The sequence below is a fragment of the Streptopelia decaocto genome (assembly GCF_964273445.1).
Source record: "Streptopelia decaocto genome assembly, chromosome: 1".
NCBI classification, from domain to species: Eukaryota; Metazoa; Chordata; class Aves; order Columbiformes; family Columbidae; genus Streptopelia; species Streptopelia decaocto.
This window is the reverse complement of record NC_138663.1, coordinates 197102623-197121203: the sequence shown is the minus strand read 5'-3', so window position 1 is coordinate 197121203 and position 18581 is coordinate 197102623. Positions and strand designations below refer to the sequence as shown.

Genomic DNA, 18581 nt, shown 5'->3' with positions numbered 1-18581 from the left:
GCAATGGTTTGGGTTGGAAGAGACCTTAAAAATCATCTAGTTCCAAACACCCTGTAACGAGAAGAAACACCTTCCACTAGACCAGGTTGCTCAAAGCCCCGTCCAACCTGGCCTTGAACACTTTCAGGGATGGAGCATCCACAGCTTCTCTGAGAAACCTGTTCCAATGCCTCACCGCCCTCATTGTGAAGAATTTATTCCTCACCTAATCTAAATCTACCCTCCATCAGTTTAAAGCCATTACCGCTTGTCCTATCACTACACACCTATGTAAAAAGTTCCTCTCCAGCTCTCAATGGTACTGGGTGCAGAATGAGGACACGCTGGTATCACTGCGGCAGAGGTTTAGTTATGTGGGGATTGAAAATATTGGGGTGAGCAGCTGGTGGGTGTGTGAGGGGAGACTGGCTGTTTACTTGGCTGGGGAATAAACAGATCATTAGGACATACGAGTACGGGTATGGTTAGTGGCCATTCCTTCTCACCTTTCTTCAAGTTCTTCCTCTGTAACTGCTCTGTGTTATGCTTCAGAGCCTGCAGCAACACATCGTATCAGGGCCTTTTATCATCCCCCTGCAGCCCAGCCTGGCAACAGCTGCTCTTTCTTCCCCCCAAGCAGCAAGGAAGGGAGCACAGACAGCTCGTCTGGCCGCGCACCACGTCTCGCTTCTCATCTCTCCCGCAGCATTAGCGGAGGGTCTGCATGACAGATGACAGAGGAGTCAGCCCTGATCCCAAGCTGAGGTGCTCCACCGAGGAGAACTGCCAGTGCACCTCCTGCCTGGAGGATCGAAGCCTTTGACACAACCAAGGCACAGGAGTGATAGGCTTTCAGGCAGGGCAGGAAGCCCCTGCAAGTAGGAATAACTGCACGTGCCAGTCAAAGTTCAGATTTCTGCTGGTAAAAGAAGAAGGGGGTGACCTCAGCTCTTCTCTGGGCTCTGGAAAGGATGTGGTAGCAATCACCATTATATTTTTCTTCATTCTTCTTTCCATTCTACTTCCTCCTCCTCCTTAGCACCCTGCTCCTCTTGTCCTGCCAGTCACCCCGCTTCAAGTCCTGGGCTCCTTGCCAGGTTGGGGCGCTAGCATTTACCTTTCCAGTTCCTCATGTCATCCCAGTTTTATTCTCCCCAGTTTGTAACCAAGTGCCCTTTCACCTTGCTGGCTCAGCCCCATTCCCTGCCCACATGCACCCCCAGCCCCGAGCCCCCTGGCAGCGGCAGCACCGGGTGCCGGCAGCGTCCGGCGCCGCTGCCCACCGGCGACAGTCCAGTCCTGCCCGCCGGGGACAGTCCTGCCTACCAGGGACAGTCCTGCCTGCTGGGGACAGTCTTGCCTATCAGGGACAGTCTTGCCCGCCGGGGACAGTCCTGCCTACCAGGGACAGTCCTGCCTGCCGGGGACAGTCCTGCCTGCCGGGGACAGTCTTGCCTATCAGGGACAGTCTTGCCCGCCGGGGACAGTCCTGCCTACCAGGGACAGTCTTGCCTGCCAGGGACAGTCCTGCCTGCCGGGGACAGTCCTGCCCGGGCCTGGGAGCTGGCAGGGGAGCAGTGTGCCCTGTGCTGACACAGCCCTTTGCAAATTCATCTGCCAAGCTGACAAGTCTCTGCTAAAGTACATGAGCTGAGACTCTCAAAACACATTTATAACTTGGCTACGTCTTCTGGCATCAGGGTGACCTCCCCCCTCTTTTGCCAAATTTCAAGCTCTTGCTCAAATAAACAGTTGCCCAATCTTGCCCTGAAAACCACAGAACCATTTTTACTGAAACTGCCCTTCCCTTTCCTCCCCCTAAAAGAAAATGGAGGGGGAAAGAATCAGCCTGAGGCCAAGTGTTGGCAGAAGACATTTCAGCCTCGATGAGTAACATCTAACAAACTTATGAGCAACCAAAAGCAGGATCTTATAATGAGAACTGTCAGGCGGTGGTAATTACAAGCAGCGCTACCAACTCCATCGGCAATGTGCATCACTCAGAAAAGGAGGGAAGTGCATAAATGGTAAAGATAATTTTACATAAACTGAAGAATTGGATGCATGCCTCTGAGTGTCTGTTTCTCATCCTACTTCATCTATCATCAGCTTCCCTTCGTTGCTTCTCGCAGTCGTGCTCTTCCTCCTCTGCAGTTCCTGCCATCTGGAACAGTGTTCCTGTATTCTTCTATCAACTCTCTAACATCAGCTTTCGGTTAAATACATATCTGGGATCCCTTGACTTTGCTTTTACTTTTCTCCTTATTCTGCTAGTATTTATCTCTGAAATGGCTTACTCAGAATCTTTGAGGTTTATTTTAAAAAGAATTATAAAAAGGAGGAAAAATCTACAAATACATGTGATTGTGGATACATTAACATTTCTGATACTGACTTTCACTGGGCAATTTATGTAAAGCTATTTCCTGACCATGAAGCATTATTTAAATTAGAAGGAGGCAAAAAATCAGTGGGAAAAAGCTGTGGGTATCTTAGATTAGATTAGCTCCATCTTCAAAAGACACCATTAGTAAAATCTAGTCTGGTCCCAAAATCAGAAGTATTGATAGATGCTTATTTTATTTTTTTAAATGCTGATGCTGAAAGAAATCTCCATGTGAGAAGCAAGAAAGAAGCATTAACTTACAATTTAGCATAAGAATGAGCTTTAGATAAAGCCAACCAAAAAAAGAAAAAAAAAAACTAGTCTATAACCTCCATCTGTGGACACTGAATCTCATTTATAGATTCATTCATGCAATCTCCAGATATAACATTAAAAATAAGCTAGTAGATATGAATGACACACTTAGGAGAGTATGTGGCTCACCAGCCACACAGGATAAACTATCCCCATGTCAGCTGGCTCAGCCAGCTCTTGCTTGGATTACCAAGGGGTTAAAACTCTGCCCAGTTGTAGGGAGGATTCAGCCCTTTCACAGCTGTAAATCCAGGAGACAGGTTTGTTATCTAATCTGACATCTTGCATAACACAGGCTGTGGGGCTTCCCTGGATTGATGGTTTCTCAACTAGACTATAATCTTATTGGAAAAGCAGTACCCAGGCACAATTTTATGGTACCTCTAGGTACTTCACACACTGATGGCCCAGTTATGAGCTCCCAGGTTTTATGTCTGTAATGCTTCAGACCAAAGTTAACTACAGGTGTAACTTGTGAGCACTTAAAGTCACCTAAATAGTTAGTGCCTTCTTGATGGTGATGAATCCCTGTGATGAGGAATTACCCAACTGTTGGGTAATACCAGCATTTAATCACAGTCATACTGATAGACATCTCTACTACCCAACAGGAAAACGTTTTCCTCACTGGGATGAGAACTGTTCCACCAGCTGCAGATGTTAAAAAGAAACATTTGTTTTGAAAATAGTGTTTCGCATTTCAACAGCAGGCTTGCTTACACAATTAGCTCTTAAACTAACTTGCAGTCTACTAATCAATGCAATTGCCTGGGTTTTCTGTTAGTGAAAAATCTCTTTCTCCACTGTCTTGGAGCAAAGGGAGCACACTGCGCTGAGGAGGTGTTTGCCTTTGCACAGCTGTGGAATCCTGCTCCGGAGATGTTTGCAGACGTCATCAGAAAGGCGACTGAGAATGATCAGAATTGCAGGAAATTCACATTTTTCTTTATCTCTTTACACGCTTTACCTTTCTGGTTTCTTCATTCACTGTCTTCTGGAGAATGCACATGAAATTGGGTGGTCTGGTAGGTGGCACCGTGGGCTCGGGGGATGTGGTGTGATGTGCAGGGTTGTGGGGAGCTCTCGGCTGGGTCTCGTCCTGTTTCATTTCCATGTCTGCTTTCTGTTACTCAATTATTCAATGGTGCTTGTGAGAAAACAGCTCAGAAGGAGAATGGTTAATTGCTTCTCTGGGGAGGATCAGAGCCCAGAGAGTGTCAGGAGGGGACAGGGTGACAAACCAGAGGCCAGAGGCAGGGACAGGGCAGGGAGACAGTGGGTGCTGCTGAGCCAGCCGGGTTTAGCTCTCCAGGCTGTATTTCCATCGAAGTTCCGCTGGGAAATAAAACACATTGCTACATCTCTGAAAAGCACTGCAGAGGGTAAGTCAGCCCGAGGGCTTGAGCCAGCCCCATGGCAAGAGGGGTAAAAGAGACTCGAGCAATACACCGTATCTGCACTTTTTAGACCCTTTGTACTCCTAGTAAGAAAATCATAGCACAACCTCTTCGGTTTCCTTAATATCATTGCCACAGCTGGACGAGCTGGAACAATATCTTCATTGTATTCAAATGAATACGTGGTCCTACATTTCTGTATCCTTTTTCCCATTACTGTGAGGTACTGGGACAGCTGTGGGGTAGTAAAGCTCTCCTTTAATCAGCCTGAGGGAAGCCTGAGAATGGCAAGGTCACAAATTCCGGCTTGTGAAACTGTTGAATGAATCAGGCAGGAGCAGGTTTGTTTACACGGAAAGCTGGTACACAAACAGCTGGGCAACGCAGGATGAGGAGAGACGAAATGCAGACGTTCTGCTCTGGCCAGAACTGGGATCAAATGTACTTTCTAAACAAGCTTGGTAATACATCTGCCAGATGCTGAGAACCAGATGTAAAATATTATTTATGTGCTTACAAGTTGAAGGTTGCAAAGCTGGACTTTAAGGAGCTTCCTGTGTGGAATGGACACTGTACCCTCTGTTAGGCACTCACCTTTCCTGCATGCAAAATTGAGGAGGACTCAGGTGATCTCAAAGGGATCCAAACGACAAACATGTAAAGCAAGAGCTACCTGATACTAAGATGTTATGTGGGAAGCTACTAAGACTGAACCAGCAAGAAGTTTGTGGACAAGCAGAGATTAAAATTTTGCCTTTCAGGGCTTTCATTGCCTTGCTTCACTTAGGGTCCAGAGCTCAGAGGCTTCCCTTGCACCCAGCTGTCTTTGCAATTCATTTATTTTATGGAAGAAAGACTCAAACTCATTTTAGAAGAGGTAAGGTGGTAGAAGTTGTGACAGGGCATATTGTATGGGATCTAACCAGCTTATTCCATATCCCTATTGGTTTTGAGTAATTTCTGTGTCCCTATGTGTTTAGGTCTTCAGTCCCAAGAATTGCTGCACTGCCCATGTACAAGCAAGAGGTTGTGCTCTAGTGACTGCAAATCCGTGCCACCAGCTGAAGGAGGTGACCCAGCCCCGGCACCTGGGCCATCACACTGGCCCACATGATCTAATTAACTGGCTGCACACCTCATGTGCCCAGGATGTGGGGGACCTGTTGTGAATTCCCTCCTTACTCTAGAGGGTTAAACCAGTACAACCAACATGTCAGGTTATAGATAACTTGGAATAACACCATCATTTACCAATATTGCTATCAATGCTTGGGCTATGGAGCAGCCAAGGACCAGAGAGTGCTGGGCTGAAGACGTGAGTGCCTCGGCAGGTGTAGATGAGTGGCAGGCAGGAGGTGAGTTCTTCCAGACCAGCTTAATATCAAACACAGGAACAACCATCAGGTACAACAGAAATGGTCATGAGGGCAGGGACTGGAATTCAGGCCTCCAAGATAAATTTTGAAAATATTAGGCTAAATAACAAGCAAAATGGTAGCCAGGCTCGTTCTTGCTTTCTTTAGACCCATGATTAGTTGTCCTTGGTGACTGCACTATTTTGGACTTAGGTGCTCTGCTGAGAAAGCTACTACCAGACCTGGCTCTGAGCATTCCCTCGACCTTCAGAGGCGTGTGGGTGGGGTGAAGGAAGAGAAACACAGAACAAAGGTTAGCAATAACTAGTATTAGTAGCCTTTGATTCTCTGAAAGGGACTTTTTCCTCCTTCATTCTGAAAGGGACTGAAGGGAGACTTCATCAAGGTCTACAGCTTCCTCACAAGGAAGGGGAGGAGGAGGGGCAGTTGCTGATCTCTGCTCTTTGGCGACCAATAACAGAACCTGAGGGAATGGCAGGAAGATGTGCCAGGGGAGGTTTAGGTTGGACATTAGGAAAAGGTTCTTCACCCAGAGGGTGCTGGACACTGGAACAGGCTCCCCAGGGAGGTGTCACGGCCCCAAGCCTGACAGTGTTCAAGAAGAGACTGGACAACACCCTCAGACACACGGTGTGAACTGTGGGGTTGTCATGAGCAGGGACAGGAGCTGGACTCTGTGATCCTTGTGGGTCCCTTCCAACTCAGGACATTCTATATTAAGCAGGCTGTATGTGATAAGCAAGCAGCAAACACGCTGTTAAACGTGGAATCTGCAGAAAGGGTGTGTGTAGTCCACCCTGTGCTGGTTCCAGGAAAGCTCTGTTGGCTACAGAGGTGCTGTCAGGGATCCCAAGTGACAATCAGCAGTCATCCAAGTTTACATCTTTTATAGGATGTATTTCTCCTGGTCTCCTACACCAGCACGCAGATCCTCTTTTGGAAAGGAGCCATCTCTGCCCGCTTTCCACCAGCTTGGTGTGTGAGGACACCAAGGCCCCGTGCAGGGCGCAGGCCATGGCAGTGGCCCTGCTGCAGAGCTGCTGTGGCAGCGGCCTGTGCTGTCCTCTTCTCCCCAGCTTATCTCTGTTGACGGTAAATTCTTCAGTACAGAGATGGCATGTGCATTTGTGGAGCAGCACAAAGGGCTCTCTATGCTGCAGTGTAATCCAAATAATAGATCCATAACAGCTAAGTCACAGATGACAGAGGTGGCCCAATCTTAGGCAGAAGTATGCCAGTAAAGTATAGAGAATATAGCTGGGGAGTGACCGTCCTTTTACCTAGTTCAACAAACTATCTTATCTGGTGCTGGGGAAAACAGTGCTTATGTAGCTACAGCTGCTACATATCATATATCTTCTGTGAACGGCATCAAAAGCTGTTCAAATCCAGCCACCCACAAGAGTTACTGTTCAAAAGCCCCACAGAACAGTTGGGCTATAAGAAACACTGAAACACTACATTAAAGATTTGGGGTTTTTTTCCTGTGATTTAGGGAACCCAACAGGGCATTGATTTCAAGGGAGGCAGAGAACTGGCAGAAAATACTGATAAGTGTCTGAGTTATTGCTGAGGCAACTGAAATTCTGTATTACAAATTACAGATTTTGTTTGGGTTTTATGTTACAGTTACATTTGTTACAGATATTACATTCGTATTGACAGATCTAATGTTTTCTGGAGTGAATTTCTAGCCTCTGAGTCCCTGTGCAGTGTGACAATAAAGCTTGATTTCCTGACAAGGTGTATGAAAGCTTCCTGAGATACCTGTCAACAAGAACATGGGTGGTGATGAGGAGTTTGGGGCTCCAGGGTGGGACCTGGGCCTGCTCAGGACACCCGCGCATCCAGGCTCAAAAAAAAGCTTTTTTTTCCCTTATTTGTCCACTCGGTGGTGCTAAAACAACACCAGCCCTTTTTGGGCATTTTCTCACTGCCTGTGTCAGGCAGACCATGTCTGTGCTCTTTGGGGGATGTTCATGTCACTGGTTTAAAGAACTACCTCTGCAAAGCCAACAATCAGGAAACCTAATTAGCTCCCCAGCTCTCTGCTGTGTACCTTGGCTCTTCAATTCCAATGGAATAGAGATAAGCCACACAAAAGACTTGTCGTGCCTAATTTCATAGGGAAAGATTAGCAAGCCCATGATATTTTTCTCTAATGTTGATTATAATTTAATTAATTCAGGATTCTGTGCTGTTTTCAGAGAAAAAGTGAAGGGGGTAACATCACTACCAAAACTACTTTTGTTTTCAACAATTGCTGACTGAGAAGAATTGACACTGCTAGGCAAGGTCTGTTGGAAAAATACTTTTTTTCTGTCAAACAACTGATAAGAAAAAGATGGGTGAAAAAAACCCTAAAGTTTAATCTGAAACACACAACTCTCTACGGGTTCAATTACTTTTAAGCTAGTGTGTATCACTAAAGGAGATGTCCTGCTGGGAAAGGCTGTGTGTTTGGAGTGGTATGAAAGTACCTCCAGTTCCAGATGAACTGGCTGTTGGGGTTCTCTCCCCTTCTCTGGGCAGAGTAACTGCCCATGGGGCAGCTTGGACAAGGGATGCAGTGGTGCCAACCTCACTGAAAGGGTCTTTAGAACAACGGGTTGAGCTTTTACATTTACTTGAATGCCAGTGCTGTGTCCAGGCTTCTAGGTCAGGACTCAGGCACCTGGATGGGAATTCAGCCTGCCCCAAATCTGAATTGCCTTGTGTGCTGCCCCTGGGTATTTACAGGCAGGTGAGATGAACCCAAGCCTAAGCATCCAGAGCAGAGCCCATGTGGAGTGGCACAAAGCACGAAGGATCAGGATTTGAGTAGCCAGAAAAGTTTCCTAACCCTGACTGTCAGAGTCAACATGCACAAAATGCCACGTGGCTCAGTATGTTTGAAGGGGAGGGTTCTCTGAAGTTAAAAATCAGTTAGAACTGAAGAAGTTTTTTTACAATGAGTGTGGTAAAACACCGGCCCAGGTTGCCCAGAGAGGTGGTAGACGCCCCATCCCTGGAGACATCCCAGGCCCGGCTGGACGGGGCTCTGAGCAACCTGATCTGGTCGAAGATGTCCCTGCTCATGGCAGGGGTTGGACTAGATAAGCTTTGAAGGTCCCTTCCAAGCAAACTATTCTATGATTCTATGATGAGAAAAACCAATATAGTATGTGATTTTATTACATTTATTGTATTAATTCTTGTAATATAACTCTGTGTGGACAGTTGCAACTGTATCTTTGAACTCTGGCTTTATAAAAACACTCTAGGCATTTCCAGCACTCACTGGCACACGGGCAGTTAAATCCTTGGAAGCAACACTGTACTTTGTTTTCTCTCTTCATACCAATCTTTAGTTTATTAACTTCCTGTGACAAGAAACAGTGTTGGGGGTTGATGGCTTAATTCACAGTTTATGACCTGCTCATGTGCACAGACCTCTTATCTGTTTAAATTCTGTGTGAAGAGCCCAGGAAACAGCTCATGCTTCAGGAGTGTGGCCACATGCCAGGGACATGACCCAGCTGTCCTCTGCACCCAGCGCCACACCGGATGTGTGCAGGTGACACTGACTCAGGCAGTGCCTGTGCTTGCCAGGGCTGGACCTCTTCCAGTCCACAGGCTGCCCAGGCAATATGGATTTACCTGAATCCTGGCTTCTCCTCTTTCAGGGACAGAGACAGCTACTTGCGGCTCCCTGGTCCGGCACAGATGAGGGAAGCATGGCCTTGTGGGCTCTGTGGTGGCTGGGTGAAGGAGGTGACGGGTTGAGGGATTCAGGGATAAGGGGAACGCCAAGGGGAAGGCAAAAGAGCAAGTGTCTCACTGTGTCTTTGCAGCAGCTTTCCACAGAGGTGTGTGCTCTGTAGTGCTTATGATGACTGTAGCTACCCTGAGGAACCACAGGAATGGACTTTCCCTGCTGAATACACTGCTGCTGGAAAAGCAGATGATCACCACAGAAACACTGTGGCTCTACAGAGGTGGTGTGCCTCTGTCTTCCCAGTCCTTGGCTCCACAGCCTGGGGAGATCCATCTCAATCCCCGAATTCTCACATCCCTTCAGCCTCAAAGATCATTCACACAAACTCCAAGGGGAATCCTGCCAAATTTCCTGCTCCCCCGGCAGGCTTTTTCCCCAGAAAGCAATCTGAAACCTCACTGAGAATGCCACTGAAGCCTCTTTGGCAATAGAATCCCACTGTCATGCTGCGTGATAGATCACACTCTGGAAAACGCAGCCCTCAGTGGGAACAGCCAGATCATTTTGATTAGCTGGACTACTTGTCTTGTGAAATTTGGCACTTGGTAAGTGTGTCAAAAGTTAAAAGTTTCTGTGTGTCTGAACCCACTCATAGACTGCTCAGCTTTCCAAAATCCTGATGTGTGAGACACAGTGCTGTGCGCTTCTGCAGGACCAGCCTCCCCATGACCGGTTTGTCACTGTGCCCACTCTACCCATCAGGCCACAGGCATCCACTGCATTTGAATTGTTGGATGTACAGAATGAGGATAAGATGGCAGAACTGCTGCTGACGTGTGAGATGCAGCTGCCGTGACTGGTGGGTACCTGGATTTTCATGCTCAGAAGCGGAGGTGGGGACCGCGGTGCCCTGAGCCGCAGGGAGGAGCAGCGCAGCCCAAGAGAAGGTGCTCACTGCTGGGAAGAGGCTCTTTGGGATTGGGACATGTGGCTGCCCAGCCTGGGCCTTCGGGACTGGTGTTTTATGAGCTCAGGCCTGCCAAGGGGACATCTACAGATAGATTTTTGTGTCCTACTAGGAATATGTTATTGTCACAGTTTGTTCTGTGTAATTATTCCAGTAAAACAATGACCCTTTCCTGATTATCTTCTAAAAAAAAAAAAAACAAACCGAACCAAACCAAAAAACCCACCAACACCCCAAAGCAGTGCATTTTTTTAAAAAAAAGCTTATGGGTTGTGATCCCAAGCCCCAGAAGGGAACATTTCAGTTTCATTTCTCTGCAGTTCTATCAAATCCTGTCCTCAATGAAACGAAAGTGAAAATGGACAGAAACAAAAAGACAAGCATATCTGAAGCTCTGCTGTGTTCACCCATAACTTCCTGCTGTAGAATTTCTTGCACCTTTTGCTGCTCCCAGGAACAGCAGCAGGATGTCCCAGCCAGAGCACGGGTCTGCTTCATGGGACGAACTGTTGGGTTCCTGCCTCTGATACATAAACCATGCACTGAAAAGCATGTAGATCTGGAGCACGCGTTAACTTGCTTACCATTTTCCCTCACACACTCAGTTACGTTAGACTCCTGTGATGTTACAGAAATGTGAGATTAAAAACTGATTTGTTTTCTGTTACCTGTCCTCATAGCCTTGGAACAGGCTCACTAGTGACTTAACACTCTCGCCTCCTTAGTGATTAACAGAGAGAAAAAGGCAATTCAGGGAGGTGCATGTAATCCATTTTAAATGCCTGTTTCAGGATTCAATAACAAACATCCAAATTTGACTATAAAGACTGACCAGCTCAGATATATAGGTCTATCTCTACACCTCTTCTACATTTTACTACATGATTCTCTCTTGCTAATTGCATTATTGTAACCTTTGGCCTTCTCTTGCCTGACACTCAAATTCTGCACCCTTTTCTGGTGTTTCCTATGAGTTTTGCTGGTCAGCAGCTCTTTTTGTTTTCAGCGCTGTTGTAGCATGTCTGCCTTCTATAGCTTTCCGTAGTGCCTGTCATGGTGTTATATTACAGAAGACAAACATGCTTTGCTTTGCAGAGGCTTGTCTTTTGTTCTGATATTTACTGAATAGAAGAAATTGGTTTCCAATGAATCTTGTAGCTTATCTTTCTCTATGAAAAAGCCTGAGTAATTCTTGCTGGGGCTGGGCAAATATACTGTGATGTGGGAGGCCTGACAACCTGCAAACGATGTAGCTGACAACTTGTCAGCAGAAGAGCACTCTTGTGTAAAGGGACAAAACAACATCTGAAAAACAGAATATTGTACAAATGTGCTCATTTTCTGTGTGCAGAAGATTAGCATTGGCTAGAAAGGAACTGACTGGAGCGGGAAAGAGCAATTTCAAAGGCCAGAAACAAGAGAATAGCACTCGCAATGTATATGTATTTCAATATACAGAGTCTTGGCCTACGTGTCTGAATGCAGGATTAAGCAGCTTCACATGTACATGCAAAGTTTCACTTGAAAACAAATTAATTTTTAAATTAGTCTATAGGAGCCAGCGGAAGGGAGATCGCTGTGGTAACACTGAATGTGCAAAGGTTTGAAGTATTCTGCATCTCTTATAGTGATCGCTGCATATTGGGAAACGCAGCTTCAGAGGCGGTAACCTCATGAACTGCCGAGGCATGAATACCACTATTGTTTCCAAGTAAGAAAAACAGAGCTGCAGAAAACAGAAAATCTCCTACAGTCCTGGGTCGATGCCAGACTGTTGTATATTCTTTCAGAGGAAGATAACCTGCTTAATTTTGGATAAGTTCTCATAGTAGCTTGTGTTATGCTTACAACTAAGTGACAAAGTGAAGGAGGCAGAATTCTGGAGACCTACAGCATGTGTTTGACAAAGCTCAGACACAGACCAGGTTCATAGTTAGATATCCATTCAAAACCACTAGGAAGAGCTTAAAAAATAGGATGAAAGTTAACCCTTTCTAAAATAAAACTAAGGAAGTCATAAGGAAGTGGCAAGAAGCCCAGTATCAAACCCCAACACGTTGGTAGTTTATTCCGACCCTTGTGTTTGCACTTCTCAACATGCAGATGGTGCTAGAAACGATGCTATATGCTTAAGGCTCTGAAACATTTCATATCGAGACACACAGACTTCATCTGTGTGGGCCCTCAACTGGTAATTTAATCTCCACTAATTACCCAGGCCTGAAGAGGGTACAGCACCTTGAATCTCAGAACTGGTGGTCTTGTCCTTTTTAAGTATGTGCCTTACTTTCAGAACAGGACAAAATCTGTCTCATGCCTACTTATGACATTAATGTCTTCTAAAGTAATGAATGAATTCTTAAAGCCTCGGAGGTTGGGGCCTCATTTTCCAGATGCTGTACAAGCATATTTTACCAGGTTTTCCTTTCTGTTGAAAACACGCTCTCATTCCTTTTGTGCATTAGCAATGCGGTGTGTCTTTAGTTTCACATAATGGAGGAGCAAGAGAATCTTATTTTGTCCCTTCTCTTAATATTCTTTGATCCCAGTGATCTTTAGGACAGTCAGTGCCTTTCCAGCTGAAAATGGTCTCTCTTTGAGGAAGTTACTCAACACAGTCACAAAGGACCCTTTGCCCCTCCAAGGCCGCCGTGTCCTCTATCTCAGAAGCACCGTGATGAACTCAGTGTCCAGCTCCTGCTCCCAAGCCAGCTCTGCTCGCTGGCACTTTCAGTTTCTGGCCCAAGAATGTTTCTCTTTGGATGCAAACACCTTTTGGATTATCACTATTACTAACACTGAACTTCAGACAGATAATATGCCCAGATTGTTGTGTTAGAGATCCAGATGGCTTCCATTGCATGAACACATTATCTTCTACCTGGGCTGGCTGGTACTGGGATAGATGGATTTCAGGTCAGTGCAGACACTGGCTGATGCTGAATTAAAGCAGGTCAGTATATTCTTTGTTTTCCAAGTCTAAGGTAAAGGTCCCTCTGAATGAGTGTGCCAAGAAAGAAGCAATTTTCCTTCCTACTCCACTAAAAAAAAACGGAGTATCCAGTATGACATCTAATGTGTGTTTCTTAGCCTGATTTTGGCATCTCTTTCATGCAATCATTTTTTTTTATAAGAAAGTATCAGTCTGTCCACTATACCCCAATAACTTTTCAATTGTTTTACTGATTTAACAGCAAATTTGTCAAAATTTGACAGTAAACTCCAGTCACTGGAAACCCAGTCTTCTAACCTTTTCACTAAATAGCAATTCATATTCACTCAGCACTTCTTGTCTCTTCCTCCAGTCTCTCTCCTTCCACTCCTTCATTACGTGTATCCAATGGGTATGGGTGAGTGGGTTAATATTCAATTTGTAGCTGCTATCCAAAAAATACTAGCTTAACTCCTTATCAAAGGCTCATCACCCTTCTTCCCGTTCTCACCATGTTTTTTCTTCTAATATTCTCTCATGAAAATATTCCAAATTTAACATAAAGTCTAAAGGAAACTTTTTTTCAGTAGTGCACATTAGATTACTTTTAATTTCTTTACTCCTGTAAGTGCTAAAAAGACAAAGGATTTTCAGTACAACTACAATTCTTCTTATTTCTCAAAATATTCTTAAGAAACACAGTATTGCACAGCAGAACGCTAAAGGAAAAGCCCAGCTTCTCTCAGGCTGCAGTTTTACTACCATTTGGCAGCGGGATTAACCTCAGCAGCCCCCGCTCCTGTCACTGAATCCTGTGTCTGCTACAAATGTTTGTGCCATCATTGTTGAAGCAGAGTTGATTTATGGCTTTTTCAGTTTTGCTGTAAACCACAGATCGATTCCCCATGAGCTGCACTGGGAACTCGGGCACAGAGCTCAGATTACCGGTTTTGCTTCTGCAATTAGGGGCTTGTTTTGCATTTGGCAACATAAGACTTACTCTCCTCTTCGCACGCGGGTTTTGAAACTTAGTGAATTCCCATGTGCTTACGTGCCGTTTGAAACTGTGTTGTAGGTACTTTGGGAAACTTCACCTCATATCTAAAACCTCTGAATGGGCGATTTAATTTCTGAAGTAGTTAGCATTTTAAATGAAACTCTTTATCACGGCAATGACCAGTTCCTCGGTAAAGTGCGATAACAGTCACATGCAGCGTAATCCACAAACAGCTTCCTAACAGTAGTCTTAGTAGTAAACCTCCAGTATAATTAATTCTCAGGAAACCAAACAGTGTCACATCTGATTCTCTTTCAATGGAACAAGTACTGACATAGAAGATCCCTCAAGAATGGGTGTAGCCACAGCTAGTTCTACTCACACTAAACACCTTAGGAAGGATCTAAAATTTGCAGAGGGATGATGGGGAATAAATGAGGGAAAGAAGATCTAGAGAAATTTTCCTACTATGACAGCAGGAAGTAACTTGGAGTCAAAGCAGACAACCTGATACTTAGAAAGACAACTCCTTTGGAATAACCAGGAATGTGGAGCTTTCAATGTACAGAATTTGATGCAGCTGAATAGCAACCTTTTGATTTCCTTGATATGTAGGTGGTCCTCTTCAAACCTAAATATGGCTTATTTTAGTCCAATCATCTCTGCTTTGGCATTCTTCACATTCCTATCTCCTGCTGATATGTTTATTATACCATCAGGAAAACAAAATTGTCTTCCTAGAAGCAGATAATAAAAAATAGAAAAGTGAGCAAATTCTCAAATCTAAAAATGGAATTGCACTCAACATTTACCAAGATCTTCCTGCAACTCATTCCAACTCTTTTTTATTCTCCAAGTAAATAACAATGAGTTTCTGATTGACTTGAAAACCTCAACTTACTTAGTGTGGTTTTGATATGTTCTTGAAACTATTTATGGCTATGGGAGAATTTATCTGAGCACTAAATGTGAGAAAAGAAAACCCGCAAGTGATCTAGGTAAACTTTAACATTTGTACTTGTGATCCTTTGTGTAGGAGGGTGTGGAAAACAAAACTCTGTCTGGGTGCACAGGGAATGGAAACTTTCCAGATTGTGAATGTACTGACCTTCAGTAAAGGAGCAGCAAGATGTATGCTCTGGGTTTGGTGTTTTTTTTTCTTTTTCCCTATTTATTTTATTATTTTCTGTTTTTTCTTGAACATTTTGGGTTATTACAACGAGTCATAGATGCCTTTTATGTCTAGATGTGATAGTTATCCCTTGTGAGCTTTTTACTCTCTTTTTTTTTCTATATGCCCAAATGCAATTTTAAAAGTTTAATTTAAAAAAATCAGAAGAAGTAATAGTTATTGCTGCTCTAGAGGTAGGTGCCCTGTTCCTGTGTTTAGTCAAAACAAAGTGGGCAGTTTGCATCCACCTAGATTATCAAAACATAGTTTGCCTGATCTCAAGTTTACAAGATGTCAGAACTACTCTTCTCTTGGGACTTGACTTCATTTATAAATTAAATAGATAGTAAAAATTTGTCTACAGTTCATATTTTCTGTCTCGAGATGGCTTTTCCTACGTTTTCCTTAGTATCTTTTTTTTTCCCCCCTATTTCTCTCATTATTATCCTCCTCTTATGTCCTGAAGCAGTCAATGAGCCATATTTTCCAAATAGAATTTGGTCAGTGTTTTTTTGTGGAATGCTAATTGCCATTTTAGATCAGTTTAACAGACAAAACCTACCTCTTTACTGCTGGAAAAGGGGTTGATGCTCGCAATGAAGCTAATGCTCCTAAGTTCCAAACAAGTAGATCGTGTTCCATGGAGGCATTTGATACCTTTGGGAAGCTGAAAAATGTGGGCACTAGCCAGTGATAACCATTTTTATTTCTGAATACAGGTTTTATAGGTGGGTTTAGATTTGTAGGAGAGAGGATACAGGATTTTCCTTCCACCTCTCACTTCACTAGCCAAGTTGCGTCGCTCCCTGATGAAGCTTTGTGAGGCCTTGCAGAAGTGCCTTGTTTCTCACTCCCAAAAGCAGCTTGGAACTAAGATAGTTTCTATTATTTCTATATATCAACAGCCAGACAGGCTATAGATTCAGCTGAAGTAACACATTTCATGTTCTAGGGAATACTTTTTCTTCACCTAACCTAATCTTTGTCCCTGAAATACAACTACAGGTTATGTTCTTGGCTAGGATTAAAGACAGAGCAGTACTACTGAAACTGCAGAATATGTTGTCTCTTTTCCTTGGTAGCACTGATGTGATGAATTTGCTACTTTGAGCTGGTTTTATCTCAAAAAAACATCTAAGATAAAAGTTATGGATAATATTTGTGCAACTCAGGTTGTTAAAGTTGTGTGCACGTAATTAGTGAGGTTGAAATAAAAAGTGAGCTATTCTGACAGTCACTTATGGTGGTGAGTAACTAGGTAACAGTATATTTATGTCAGAGAAGTGCAGTAGCAATGGAAAGGCAAGTAACAGTGCTTTGTCTCTACCTCTATGCTTCATGGATGTTTAGGGGTGTGTTACAGAGGCACTATTAAAGCCAGATGTTTTAATTCTGTGGAAGACAGTAACTGAGAGAAGGCATCAGAGAAGGATGACAGCATGGGGAGACTGACATTCACCAGGCCTCTGGGAGAAGACTTCTGGGCACGCAGTCACATCAGGTACGTCCAGGGCTGTGGATGTTGGTGTTAATAATGCCCTCACACTGCAGGGCCGCTCCACCTCCAGAAATCTGCTCTATTGCTTTTGCTGTTTCAGTCAACACTGCCACTAGGTTTATTTCTGTAAGCACTGGTAATGTGGCAGCCACACTTTTATGAGCACTTTGACCCCCATGATTAGACGGGACTCATTAAGAAAGCAGTTTCCTGGGGTTGAGGACAGCTTTATCTGAATGCAGCCTCTTTCCCCCTCTCCAGAGCCAGGGTCTGCAAACTAGAGTGCCTTGTTTCAGTTTATCGGTCCTACTGTTTTTTAGGTCAAGACTGTGATCCTGGAAGCTTGCTGCAGCAGGTCAAAGGGCTGGAATAAGGATCAGTCCCACCGTGATGTGACACAGCCTGAGAACTAAAGCCAAAGCCTGTATTTAGCTAGGGTAGGACTTAAGCACCACTGCTGTCCTCTCTGTCTCTGGTGAGTTACTTTGGTCCCAGGCAGAAGCCAGGCTCAGGATGCTGATGATAATGCCTGATTCCTCAGGAATTTCCATCCTAAGGAGAAACCTTTAGTTACGTTCTTACTTCATGTCCTTTGGGGAAATTACTATCCACCATTGCAGCTAAGTAGGTGGGGAAAGTTCCCTCTTATCTTTCTCTGAAAAACAAAGGAATTGCTGGGAATGGAGAACGGGAGGAGCTGTCACTATACTCGTAGAGACAACGCAAGCAGAAAGAGCCTGGCAGCTCAGGGCAGCTACACCTCTTTTTCCGCTATTACAAATATTTTAGCCTGCTTTTTGTTCCTTCCCCTCCCTTCCTCCTCATTGCGACATGAGCTCTTGCCAAGCATAAAAGGGAGGGCCTGAAACTGCTGCCTTGAGGCCTGGGAGGGGAGGAAAGAGCAGTTTATACAGCGAGATTGGGAGGAGAAGGGTACAGAGGGGCAAAGGGCAGATCCATGGCTGGGGGTGGAATGGCACAAGGGAGGGAGCCACGCGGGCTGTGGAGAGTTAAGGAGGAACACTGGATTAATTAGCGCTGGGAGAACACATGGTAAAAAGTCAAGAATCTGTTACAATAGATTCAATGAAACTTCAATTTGGGGAGCCCTGCTTGAAGTTTGCAAACTGGGAGCATCCCCACCTTGCTCTGTGAAAGTAAATCTTTGAGCAGTTGCAATTAAAGCAACACAAATGTACACAGACAGAGCTCAGTTCCTTATGTGACATTAAACAGTTCCCTGTATTGAATAAAACTCTAAACGCCACATCCCATTAGTCTTTCCATAAGGTATTTGGAGAGCCAACTCAATTTTTGAACTTGTAGCCTTGTCTTCTTCATTTCAGCAGCTTCCATAGATGACACATCAGTGACATGATAACCATTTTAACCTCTTAAAAGAAGTTTTTAACCTTTTTTTTGTGCAACTGCCGAAACAGCAAACATTTCTGTATCTATGATTATGCCAAGTTAAGTATTGTTACAGTAGTAGCTATAGTATACTAGCTGTCACAGCAGCTAGATGCTTGAGATTTGTCAGATAGTATTGTTATATATGACAAATGTCACCCCATATGACAGGAAATTGGAAACAGTTTTAGAAAAGAATGAGTCTATTGCAAATTCATCTTACTGGAACTCTGTCACGGAAAATTACCCAGTAGTGTCATAATGCTCTGTTCAGTTACACTTCCTTTATTTTTACTCTTCAGTTCTCAGTTGTGCACACACTCTACTACCATTCCGTCACCACAAAACGGGGCTTTTTTGTAAATCTTCTATCTGCTGTTTCCTTATAGAAAATGCCAGACCATGACTGGGAGATTTTGAGCTTGGGTCACTGCTCTGGTACCTGCTGTGGAAGTT

At 44.4% G+C, this 18581-nt stretch overlaps 1 long non-coding RNA gene across 1 annotated transcript; it reads left to right on the top strand.

Annotated features, from left to right (window-relative positions):
- The first annotated feature begins 1805 nt into the window (after positions 1-1805).
- On the top strand, positions 1806-17972 carry LOC309443636. Its single transcript, XR_014184836.1, has 4 exons — positions 1806-2006; positions 12667-13070; positions 16568-16718; positions 17036-17972. It is a non-coding gene; the product is annotated as an uncharacterized lncRNA (long non-coding RNA).
- Positions 17973-18581: the final 609 nt, after the last annotated feature.